Source organism: Sylvia atricapilla, chromosome 27 (genome assembly GCF_009819655.1).
Source record: "Sylvia atricapilla isolate bSylAtr1 chromosome 27, bSylAtr1.pri, whole genome shotgun sequence".
Classification (NCBI taxonomy): Eukaryota; Metazoa; Chordata; class Aves; order Passeriformes; family Sylviidae; genus Sylvia; species Sylvia atricapilla.
In genome coordinates this window covers 2,860,183-2,871,928 of record NC_089166.1, presented here as the reverse complement: position 1 = coordinate 2,871,928, position 11,746 = coordinate 2,860,183, and the positions used below count along the sequence as shown (strand labels likewise).

Genomic DNA, 11,746 nt, shown 5'->3' with positions numbered 1-11,746 from the left:
CTGGTCCCAGGAATTGTTTTTCCCCTTCCCCATTCCTGCCACCCTTTGGAGCCTGTCTCTCTGATGGCCTCTGGCTGCCAAGAAGCCAGGGATGACTTTGTCAGCACCGAAGAAAAAGGCACAAAGGAAAATCCACTAGAGGGAATCCCACCATTTGCTTTCTCCAGCTATTTTCCCTGAGCAGACTGAAAGAGTTGTTACAGAACAAAGGAAGACTCAGAGACCTGTACATGAATGCAAACAGCTTTATTGAGTGTTGAGAAAAAAGTACTCAGAGTGGCTTTGAGAGGGCACCCGGAGCAGCCATTAAGATGCAGTGGGGTGTCCCTCTGCTTGGCCTGCAGAGGTAGAGGAGGACAACAAGTCTCCACTAGACTGGCTTGAGGAGACATGGACAGCAAAGAAAGAGCAAAAGGAGAGAGGAGAAGAAGGGGACAATGGCTTGAAATTCTAATTACAATGTCCAAAGCTCTATCTCTTGCCCAGAACCAGGTCCTGAGGTGGTGGAGGTTCTTGCCCAAGGATATTGCCAGCGCAATTAGCAGGGACGACATCTGTTGCCACTGTAGCGGCTGGTGATGCAGGAGAGGTCAAAGCCCCCAGAGTTGATGGGCACTCCGTCACAGCTGAGGATGTTGCCAACAGCAGCAGAGGTGGAGGATCCCACCACGGTTGTTCTGAGGGAAGGAGCTGAGGATGGGTCCAGGCAGGGTCACTACCACAGGTGAGGGTTCAATGACGACGTGGGAGTCCTGGCACTGCCTGACACAGCACTCATTGCAGCTGTTGGCCAGCGGGGTGGGGCCGCAGGGCTGGCAGCAAGGGTTGCAGGGCTGGCAGCTGGACATGGCTGGAGCCTGGTGCTGCACCTGGCACAGAGGGCAGGGAGAAGCAAAAAGTGAGGACTCACGAGAAGTGGCTCCACACCCAAAGGAACCTCCTTGTTCACATTGCACTGCCCAGCTCAAAGCCCAGGAGTCACCTCTGCCAAGTCCCAGCCTCTCTCTGTCTGCACAAGACCTTCTCTCCCCTACCCTCTCCCAGCACAAGCAGCTCCCAGCCCTCAGCTCTTATGGCACCTCTCAGCTGAGACCTACAGCCAGGAAAGAGCTGATCCTAAGGCAGGAAGAGACGAGGCTTCCAACTCACCTGATTCCTGAAGAGAAGGAGGTGAGAGAAGTGGATGAGAGAGCAGAGACTTGAGCTGCCTTTTTATAGCAGTCCTGCACTGCCTCAGGCCAGAGGCACCTTTGTGTAAGTGATTATTTTTCTGACCAGCTCATCTCAAATGCAAACTATCCAGCTAATGGTATGGGGTGTGCCCTGTTTTCCTACACTGCTGCCTTTTCATTTCTAGTGCATTCCACACGCTTTCTTTTATGCAAACTTCTGTAGTGTCAAGATTAGAGGTTCAAGAACTTCAGGGCAGAAAGACATCAGCACAGGCACAATGCTCAGATCAAGAGCTGGCAGCATCCCCTGTGGGCAGGTGATGTGAACCTATTTCATGCCTGTAGATTTGTTTATGGCAAAGTTGTCAGGAAAGGGGCACCACTCTTGTGCTTCTCACCTGCATGCCCAAGGTCTCCATTGTTTGGGCACATGACAGATTTTCAGGTTGCTATTTCCTTCTTCCACTTTTCTCTTCCTTTTGTTTCTTTATCTCCCCAGACTACTCTAGTGAAGACATGTTGCCCTCCCTCCTTCCACAGGAGAGGCAGACAGGCGACCTGCAGGATCTCCACTGCATTTTAGTGGCTACCCCGATACTCCTTGTAGGAACTATTACAGTCTGCTCAGGGTAGAAGAGAGAGGAAGAGGAGGGGAGTACCTGCAATAGATTTTACTTTGAGCCTTTTCCTTGCAGCTTATGAAGATATCCCCTGCTACTCTATAGCCAATGACAGTTAGGCCACCAATCCAAAATATCCTGGCAGTGGAGATGGAAAATAACAGTGCTTTGGAACAGTCCACAACTTCATCTCTTCCTTCTCCTGTGTTCTGTTGCCTGGTGTATATGGTCAGCACACAGGAACAGATATGCACCTCAGACCTCCTTTAGCACATGACAGTGCTCGGCTGCTGCTGTTATATTCAGTTCTCAGGTTTTTCACTAGTTAGAATTGGAATCAAGAATGCTCAAGCTATGCAAGTGTCGTTTGACACTGGCCCAATGCCAGGCACCCACAAGAGTGTCTCACTCACCCTCCCCTGCTACAGATTGGCAGTGCAGAGGGAAAAAATTAAAAAGGTCTGTGAGTGAGATAAGAATTGGGAGAAAACATTCAAGGGCAAAAGAGGTTAAATTTAAAGTTGCAAAGTGGCTTTATTGCTCACAGAATCAGAGGAGGATAATGAGAAGTAAAATAAGCCCTTAAAACACCTTTTCCTCCCAGCCCCTCACTCCTTTCCCACAACAGTGTAGGGAGACAGGACATGGGGGTTTTGGGTCAGTTCATCACTGACATTTTCTTCCACTGCTCCTGGAGAGGAAGTCCTTCCCCTGTGAGACTGTGGGATCCCTCTCACGGGAGACAGTTCTCCATGAACTTCTCCATCCTGGGTCCACTCTTACAAGCATCAGGTCGACAGCACCTGCTGCAACATGAGTCCCTCCCACGGGCAGACAGTTCTCCCAAGACTGCTGCAGCATTGGTCTCTCTTTCATCGGGGTGCAGGCCTCCAAGGACAGGCTGCTCCAGCTTGGAAACAGGGCCACTCTCTCCATGAGGTCTTCTACTGGACCACAGCCTTCTCCAGGCTTCCACCTGCTCTGCCATGGGCACCTCCCTCACGGGCTGCAGGTGGATCTCTGCATTCCCCGTGGATCCTCACAGGCTGCAGGTGGATTATAAAGACAGCTGAGATATTCTGGACTGTCCTGTCTGGGAAACATAGAGAGTAGATGGCTGAAAGTCAGAGGCAGTAAGAGACAGATGGTTAGGAAAAGAAAAGCTGTCAATCTGTCATTGGTCTCCAGGTGGACAAGCACAAGGGCCAATTAACCTCATTGCCCACCATCCCCTGAGGGTATCACCAAATGGGACAGAAGAAACTTATCCAGCACCAATTTGATGCAAATAGGCAGACATTTCTTTGTTGGGGGTGCCCAGAACACTGGGACTAGCTCCTCAGAAAACATGTTGTGCTTAACAAACAAAACTATCAATTTTATAAACTTTTTCTGCTGAATCATCATTACACAGATTCTTTACATATTATGCATACTATGCCCCACTCTTAAACTTAACCTTTACATTGATGGGTTCCAATAGCAATAACTTCATCAACATTCTTATCCTAAAACAATCATTGCTCAACTCTACTAAGATCTACTGTTTGGAATCCTTCATAATAAAATCAAGATGGGAAGGGTAGTGTGTTTCCAAGCAGCACAACTGGTGAGCATAATGGTCTCCACAATTTCTTGGCTGTGGAAATGGAAACATAAGGGTCCAGTAAGCCCTTGGTGAGGTTTCTATGCTTGCACATTTTAAACACAGCCCTCCTAATATCTCTATATCCTGTTCTTCACTATTTTTTTTTACCTATAATCATAGCTAACCCTTTGTATATCATAAAATTGATTATTTGTTCAAAACATTCATAACAAGGGGAAAAATAGTAGGAGAAGACTGCTCCTACAGGGACAAATAGGAAGCAGAAAATATAGCAAGCAAAGGACAAATACTCAATGCACTTCTATTTCCCATACTTAATGTAAAACCAGAAAGACCCTGGCTGGCTTCCAGTGCCCCAGGTGCTTGCCCCCCACCCTTTCCTTCCTCTATGGGTGAGGAGAAAAGTAAGGTGGAAATGGTCACAGCTCAAGATGAAGACAGAAGGATTAGATATCAATAACCATGGGCAAAGCAGACTTGACTTAGGGGACATACATTTAACTTACTGCCAATCAAAAATAGAGGAGGATGGTGAGGAGTAACTAAAATAACCCCACCTTCACTCCATCCTCATGTCTGTTTCACAGCCTCAACTTCCCTCTTTCATTTTTGAACTCTTTTGTTTCCCTCCACCCCAAAGCAGTGCGGTGAGATGCAGAATGTGGGGTTGTGGTCTGTACACAACTCTTTCTTCCTGTCACAGTTTCCTCCTCTCATTTTTAATGTGCTCAAGCACAGGCCCTTCCCATAGGCTACAAACTATCAAGATTGGCTCCAGTGTGCATCATGTCCATGGGCTTCAGCTTGAGTCCTCCAAAGGCCACTGTTTTCCAGGAGCCTGCTTCAGCATCAGCCCTGCACAGTCCAGAGTTCCTACAGAGCCTCTCTACCTGCTCTGGCATGGGATCATCCATGGTCTTCTCTGAGGATATCTGGTGCATGATGGTCTCTTCCATGGGCTACCGGGGAACCCCTGTATCATTGCCTGGGGCAACTTCTCCTCTCCTGTCTCTGGTCTTGGTGTGTCCCATTTTTTGGGTCATCCCTCTCTTCTAGTGGAGTGTGCTGCCCTTAGCTGAATGTGCTTTCATGGAGACACCACCAGCATTGCTAATTTGCTCATGTGAGGCAACACTAAATCCATTTAGAAGCTGGCTGAAACAGACTCTGTTATATGTGACTGTCCCTGGATTCTTCTTACAATGACCACCCCTTCAATCTTCTTTCCCCACTACCATTTTTCTCAAGAAAAATGGTATTATTAGTTACACTTAAAGATTTGGAAGAAATACTCCAAAAAATCCAGCCATCGAATGTCCTTTCTAAATCCTACAGGAAATGGAACAGGTGCAGCTAATAAGGACCATTTCCTTAATATTATTGTTGTCAGATATTAACTCATAGACTCATAGAATCACAGAATATCCTGAGTTGGATGGGACCCATCAGGATCATCAAGTCCAACACCTGGCCCTGCACAGACAGCCCAGCCCTGAGAACATTGTCCAAATGCTCCTTGAGCTCTGGCAGCCTTAGGGGTTGTGACCATTCCCTGTTCAGGGAGCCTGTTCCTGTTCAGTGTCTGACCACCCTCTGAGGGAAGAACCTTTTCCTAACAGCCAGCCTACACCTGCCCTGACACAACTTCATACCATTCCCTTGAGTCCTGTCCTTGGTCACCAGACAGAAGAGATCAATGTCTGCCCCTCCACAAGTTGTAGATTGCACTGATGTCTCCTCTCAGCCTCTCTTTATCAAGACTGAATAAACCAAGTGACCTCAGTGACTCCTCGTATGGCTCCCCTTCCAGACCCTTCACCACCTTTGTCTCCTCCTTTGGACACCTCTCTAACAGCTTAATATCTTTCTTATACTGTGGTGCCCAAAACTAGCTCAAGAACTCAGGGTAAGGCTGCCCCAGTGCTGAGCAGAGTGGGCCAATGCCCTTCCTTGCCCAGCCGGCTATGTTTGGCCTGATGTCCCCCAGGACGCTGTTGGCCCTCCTGGCTGCCAGGGCACTGCTGAGTCATATCTAACTTGCCATCAACCAGGACCCTCAAGTCACTTTCCTCGGCTCTGATCTCCAGCCTCTCTGTCCTCAGTCTGTCCGTACATTCACAGCTGCCCCATCCCAGGTGCAGAAGTTGGTACATGCCCTTGTTGAACTTCATATGGTTGGTAATTGCCCACCTCTAATTTGTTGAGGTCTCTTTGCAGAGCCTCTCTGTCTTTGAGGGAGTTGACAGCTCCTCCCAGTTTTGCATACTCTGCAAACTTAATATTTGTTCAAGCCCTGGATCCCAACTATTTATGAAAATGTTGAAGAGGATTGACCCTAAAAGTGAGGTACCTCATTGGAGACCAGTTGCCAGTCTGATGTCTCATTGTCACCCTTTGTGCCTGACCCATGAGCCAGTTGCTCACCCATCACACAATGTATTTATACAGTTTTGCCCTGGACATTTTGTCCAGAAGGATCCTTTGAGAAACAGTATCAAAAACTTTAGAGAAATGCAAAAAAGATTGTATCACTTGCCTACCATTCATCAGGTTACCTTGCTGTGAAAGGAAATTAGGTTTGACAAGTACGGCTTTCCTCTTGTGGACTGACGCTAGTGGTGAAAAACAACTGCCTTGTTAATCATGTGTCTTTGAATACGTCCTAGAATAATCTTCCAGCTAATTTGACCAGGGATTTTACTACAAGCCTAGACTGACACACGTATGCTCTCACATCTTCATGAAACAAACAAAAAACCTGTACATACAAATAAGGTCAGGAAATGTCATTAGCTGAGAAATCTGTTGTGGAGATGCAGCATATTCCTTCACAGCAGTGGCCTTGGGCACGTGGGAGAGAAGCACAAGAGCAGTGCCCATTTTCCGACAACGTTACCACAGACAAGACCACAGGAATGAAACTGGTAAACACAACCTGCCCACAGGGGATGCCGAGAACAATTAATCTGAGATTTCTGGCTGTGCTGACGTCTTTCTGCATCAGAAATCGTTGATGCTCTCATCCCAGCACTTACAGAAAGAGATCTTAATATAGGAAAGCACGCGGAATTAGCCAGGAAATGAAAAGGCAGAAGTGGAGGAAAACAGAACACAGCCCCATCATTAGCTGGGATAGTTTGCATTTAACATGAGCTGGTCAGAAAATTATGACTTCCACTAAGGTGCCTCTGGGCCTGAGGCAGTGCAGGACTGCTATAAAAGGCAGCCCAAGCCTGTGCTCTCTCATCCACTTCTCTCACCTTCACCTCCTCAGGAATCAGGTGAGTGGGAAGCCTCTTCTCCTCCTCCTCATCCTGCTGCTCAAAGACCAGCTCTTTCCTGGCTGGAGGTCTGAGCAGTTGTAACACAGGCCAGGGAGCTGCTTGTGCTGGGAGAAAGCAGGGGAGAGAAGGTCTTGTGCAGACAGAGAAAGAGAGGCTGGGACTTGGCAGAGGTAGCTGCTGGGCTTTGAGCTGGGCAGTGCAATGTGGGCCAGAAGGTGCCTTGGCTGCAGGGTGATTGGGTGCAGTGCTGCTTCTCATGTGTCCTCACTTTCTGCTTCTCTCTGCCCTCTGTGCCAGGTGCACCTGTGAGCCCCAGCCATGTCCTGCTGCAGACCCTGTGACCCTTGCTGCCAGCCCTGCGGCCCCACCCCACTGGCCAACAGCTGCAATGAGTGCTGTGTCAGGCAGTGCCAGGACTCCCATGTGGCCATCCAGCCCTCAGCCGTGGTGGTGACCCTGCCCGGCCCCATCCTCAGCTCCTTCCCACAGAACACTGCCGTGGGATCCTCCACCTCTGCTGCTGTTGGCAACATCCTCAGCTGTGGTGGAGTGCCCATCAACTCTGGGGGCTTTGACATCTCCTGCATCACCAACTGCTATGGTGGCAGCAGATGTCGTCCCTGCTAAATCTGCTTAAAGGCTTTAGGCGAGAACTTCAAGTACCTCAGAAACTGGTTCTGGGCAGGAGATAGAGCTTTAAGGCATGGTATTTCATGTCTGACCCATTGCTTCCTTCTATTTTTTATGTCTTTCCTTTGCTGTCCGTGTCTTCCCAGGCCAGCCTAGGGGGATGTGTTGCCCTCCCTTCCTCTTTTGGGCAGCCAAATGGACACCACAAAGGAGCTTCACTGCATCTTAGTGGCTGCTTCTGGTGCTCTCTGTGAGCTACCTCTGTTTCTACCTTACATTCATTAAAGATGTGCATCCAAGCCTTGGCCTCTAAGTTGTTCTTCTTTCCATGGCAATTTTTCCAGTCTGCTCAGGATAGATTGTGGAGGGGCAAAGCATGGGACTCCCTGTAGTGGATTTTGCTTTCTGCCTTTTCCATTGGAGTTGATGAAGACTAACCCTGGCTACTCCACAGCCAGTGCCAAACGGGGAAAAGATTGCTCCAAAGGGTGGCGGGAATGAAGAAGGGAAACAGCAATGTCTGGAACCAGCCCACAGCCTCATCTCTTCCTTCTCCTCCTGCATTTCCCTGTGCAGGCCTCATAAGCAGCACATGTGGTCAAAGGTAGACAAGACAGGTACCTCATAGAGTCCTTCAGCACCTGGCAGGACCCAGATGCTGTCCACAACATGCAGGGTTGAGATGATGCAGAAGTTGGGATCAGTATCTGCCAATCAGGTTATGCAGGCTGTGGGGATTCCCCCTTTAAGGTGTAGAAAACACTCAAGTTTCATAAATGCTCCCAGTCAAAAGGAATGGCAAAAGTCTGGGGGTTTGACCAAAAAAAAAAAAAAAAAAAGAAAGAAGTTTTATTAGTAAATTACATGCTTAGTGTGGAGATTGATATGTTATAGTAGTCCTAGACCTACTATATAAGTACATGGGTGTGGGTTTTGGATTAAGCGGCCTGGTGAAAGAGAGAAATTTAAGAGGGAGAAATGAATTAATGAGGGAAAGATAGAAAGAAGGAAAGAGAGGGAAATAGAGGGTAAGAGAGAGAAAAAGAAGTCCTGCTACCAGCATCAATCCTGTGGGTGAGATGTCAGTCCTGGTTTCAGTATCCATCCATCTGTACCAGTCCAGTCCATTGGATGTCCAGGGTCCTGAGGGCAGTGCCCAGCTTGGGGGGATACCTTTCAGAGATAGGTTTCTCTACCCAAAGATAGGTTTCTCACTTCCTATGCAATGAGTTGTTATACACAGTCTGTTTTTTCAGACCTTTCTGGAGATGAGTTGGAAGATTCAGGGGTCTTTGGTGACCTGATCAAGGTCACCTCCCTAGAGCCCGTGTGGTCTTTGTGACCTCATTTGTGTCCTTGTGCTGTCCTATGTTGTGCTTCTCTCTAGGAACTGCAGCAAGGTAGGTTGTTCCAGAAAAGTGCTGTCCTGCCTCTGTATAGCCCCTTCTCCAGCCACATCCTGTTTTTTCTCATGGCATCCTCAGGAACTCCTGAAGGCACAGCTGGGCTCGAAAGAACAGCTCTGGCACACAGTGCCCCATGGATCTTATTTGGTTCTCCCCATGCTCTTCCTGCTCAGAGTTCATGGCACAGACACCATCTGTGTCCACCTCACTGAGCACTGGTGTAGGAATATAGAAGAAGAGGGACTCGTGTATGTCTGAAACCGACAGCTTGATGTCTGTGGGGCCACCTGAGGGTGCTTGGTACGAAGACACTGTGAGAACAAATGGCATGTGCCTGGAGAACGGCCCATGTGGAGGTAGTACAGCACTTTTCTGGGCAAATGTCCTTGTTCCACCTGGATACTCCAACAGCTGAATCAATGCTTGAGCCAGGACTGGTGTTCTGTCTTCCTTTCTTTCTCTCATTTAATATCTCTCTCTTGCTTCTCTTTCATTCTACCATATATTGACAATTGTCTTTGTTTAAAAGACAGGTATCTGCCAAGGAAGGCGAGAACCTTCATGGAATGGAAAATATTACACTCTTCCCTCAAAATTATTAATATAACTTTGAAATTATGGGGCTTTCAGACAAAGACATAGGAAAAGGAATAACAATTCTTTACTAGAACATACATAACAAGGCAAACAAACAACTCTGGCAACAACCACAACCAGACCCAGACACGCAGTCAGAGCCTTCTCCTGGCCGCAGGCACTTTCCCTTTGGTGCAGTTCCGGTCACAGCCAGCAGGGGCGCTGGTGGCTCCCGGCCGGGCAGGGTGGGTGCGCTGATTCCCCCGAGCCTGCAGGGGGCGCTGTGGTGGGTTCGGCCACGTCTCCCTCACGCGGTAATGGCGGCTCAGGCGACAGAGGAGAGGGGAGGTGGCTCCCTTGGCAAAATCCACGGGGGGCAGCCGGCCCCAGTGCCACTATGGGTGGTGAAATGTGCTGTAGCAGGAACCTCGGGGTCGCAAACTGCAACAGCAGAAGTGAGCAGCCTCAGGGAGGCAAATGAAATGTTGCAAACCCCCCTGAAGCTGTGGCAGGAGCAGTGGGGGTCCAGGCAGTCAAATTAAAATGTAGCAAAAACTGTTAAAGTAGGGGCAGAAAATAGCAGGGTTGGGCATGCCCAAAGGAAAGAAGGTAGAGGCACAGGATGTTTTGTGTTTTACCCTGCATGTCACCTCTCCCGTGTGATGTCCTGTGGATGGCAGCAGGGGCTGGGCTCCTGCAAGCAGCCAGGAGATGCTCCCTCCAGAGAGAGGGAGCACATCAGGGTCCTGGGTTTCCCGAGGCACCCAGGCAGATGGTGAGGGTCTCTCCCAGTGAGATCGGGTGTAGAAAAGGTCCCAGTTCAATGTCTGCTCTTGTGAGCAGACGCTCACCCACGGTAAGGAGAAGCAGTGAAGGACAGAACTACACAGTGGCAGCAAATTCTCCCCACAGCAGAAGTCCACCACCAAGACCGCAACCATCTCCCCTCCAATCCCCCAAGAAAGAAGGAAAAAGAGAGCTGAGCCCAGTCCCTGACCCCCAGCCAAGTCTTGTAGTCTCTCTACACTGTCCAAGAGAAACCCCCACACAGCCACCAAGCTCACTCCCCAACTAAGAGACTGCAGCCAACTGCACTCCTTCCCCCCTCCTCCCCATGCTGCCCGTATCTTTTCTCTCCTAAGTATCATCATTCCCATGTCTTAAGCAGCAAATTGGAGAAATATTTCCTGGGAGAAAGAAAAAAAAAAAGGAACCTCCAACAATTCACTACCCTGTTTTTACAGTAGAAGATAATTTGCATCAATTTTCATGCCAAGTGTGTTATTTAGTAATAAAGCTTAGTAAGTTTTTGTGGAGCCTCTGACTTACTCTTTTTGACCATAGGCATTAGCAAATCTTGGATGCTCCCTTTCCCTTAGGGGTGGGATGCCGCATTTTTGCAGACATCACAGACAGGATGCTGTGGTTGAAGGGTTCCATGCATGATACCATCACACTTCACCTGAGTTCCAGGCAAGAAGTGCCTGGAAGTTACCCTTTGGTTTTAATAGCCTTAAGGGATCCAAGCATCTGCAAGCCACAACTGTCACGGAAAGGCCAGATCCTGGCTGCTTCCCATTTCTGGAAAAACTGAGGGGATATGATGCTTGCCCCACTCCCCTGGGCATAGAATGGGAGAGCAGGAATTTGTATAATCTGTTGTTACACTGATAAATGCAATGTTAGAGGAACAAAAGGTACAGAAGGGAAAAGAAAAAGCAGTTTTATGTATAATTTCAGGAGTGACATTTACCACTGCCCTAAAGGAGAGGTATGCGAATAAGTGAGTGGAAGGGGAAATTACTAGATCTTTGCAGGATTTGGTGAGAGGCTTGTAGGGTCAGGTGAATGAAGAGAGGCTAAGCAGGATTTGGGAGAAGGTGTTGCTTGCTACTGAAACTGATCAGGACATGCAAAAGAGACTGCAAACATAATAATGGCCCAGACATTAGGATTTTAGTTGGTTCTTATCTACCAACAATTAATAAATTTAGTAGATATGAGAGCACAACATTCAGTACTAATCCAGTGGGATCCTGAGAAGCTGTGTGTATGGAATGACAAAGTTAAAATCACTTTAAGCAAATGGAGCGCTACATACTGAACTGATAAGGGTAATTAACGGTGAGAAGTGGATGTCAGCTATTTGTTTTGCAATTAAAGATCACAGTGAAAATATTTTGGGTTTTGAATCATCAAACCTGGTGTGTGCTGGACAGGAGTGTGTGGCCCTTCAGTTCAAATGTTAACCCTAATCCTAAAAGAAATGCAGAGACTGCAGTGTGCTTGCTTCATGTGGTGACTGCATTCCTTGATTCAAAGATTGCTGCTGTATCTCGGTGCTGGACTTTTGCTGTGGCATGAGGGGGAATTTCGGTACTTCCAGCCAATTTAGCCCCACTAACCGCTGGAGTATGCAATATTACAAACCTAACAGTCACACTTGAAG

General features: G+C 48.2%; 1 pseudogene; it reads left to right on the top strand.

Moving 5' to 3' along the window:
- The first annotated feature begins 6,549 nt into the window (after window positions 1-6,549).
- Window positions 6,550-7,313, top strand: LOC136372362 (feather keratin Cos1-2-like; annotated as a pseudogene).
- Window positions 7,314-11,746: the final 4,433 nt, after the last annotated feature.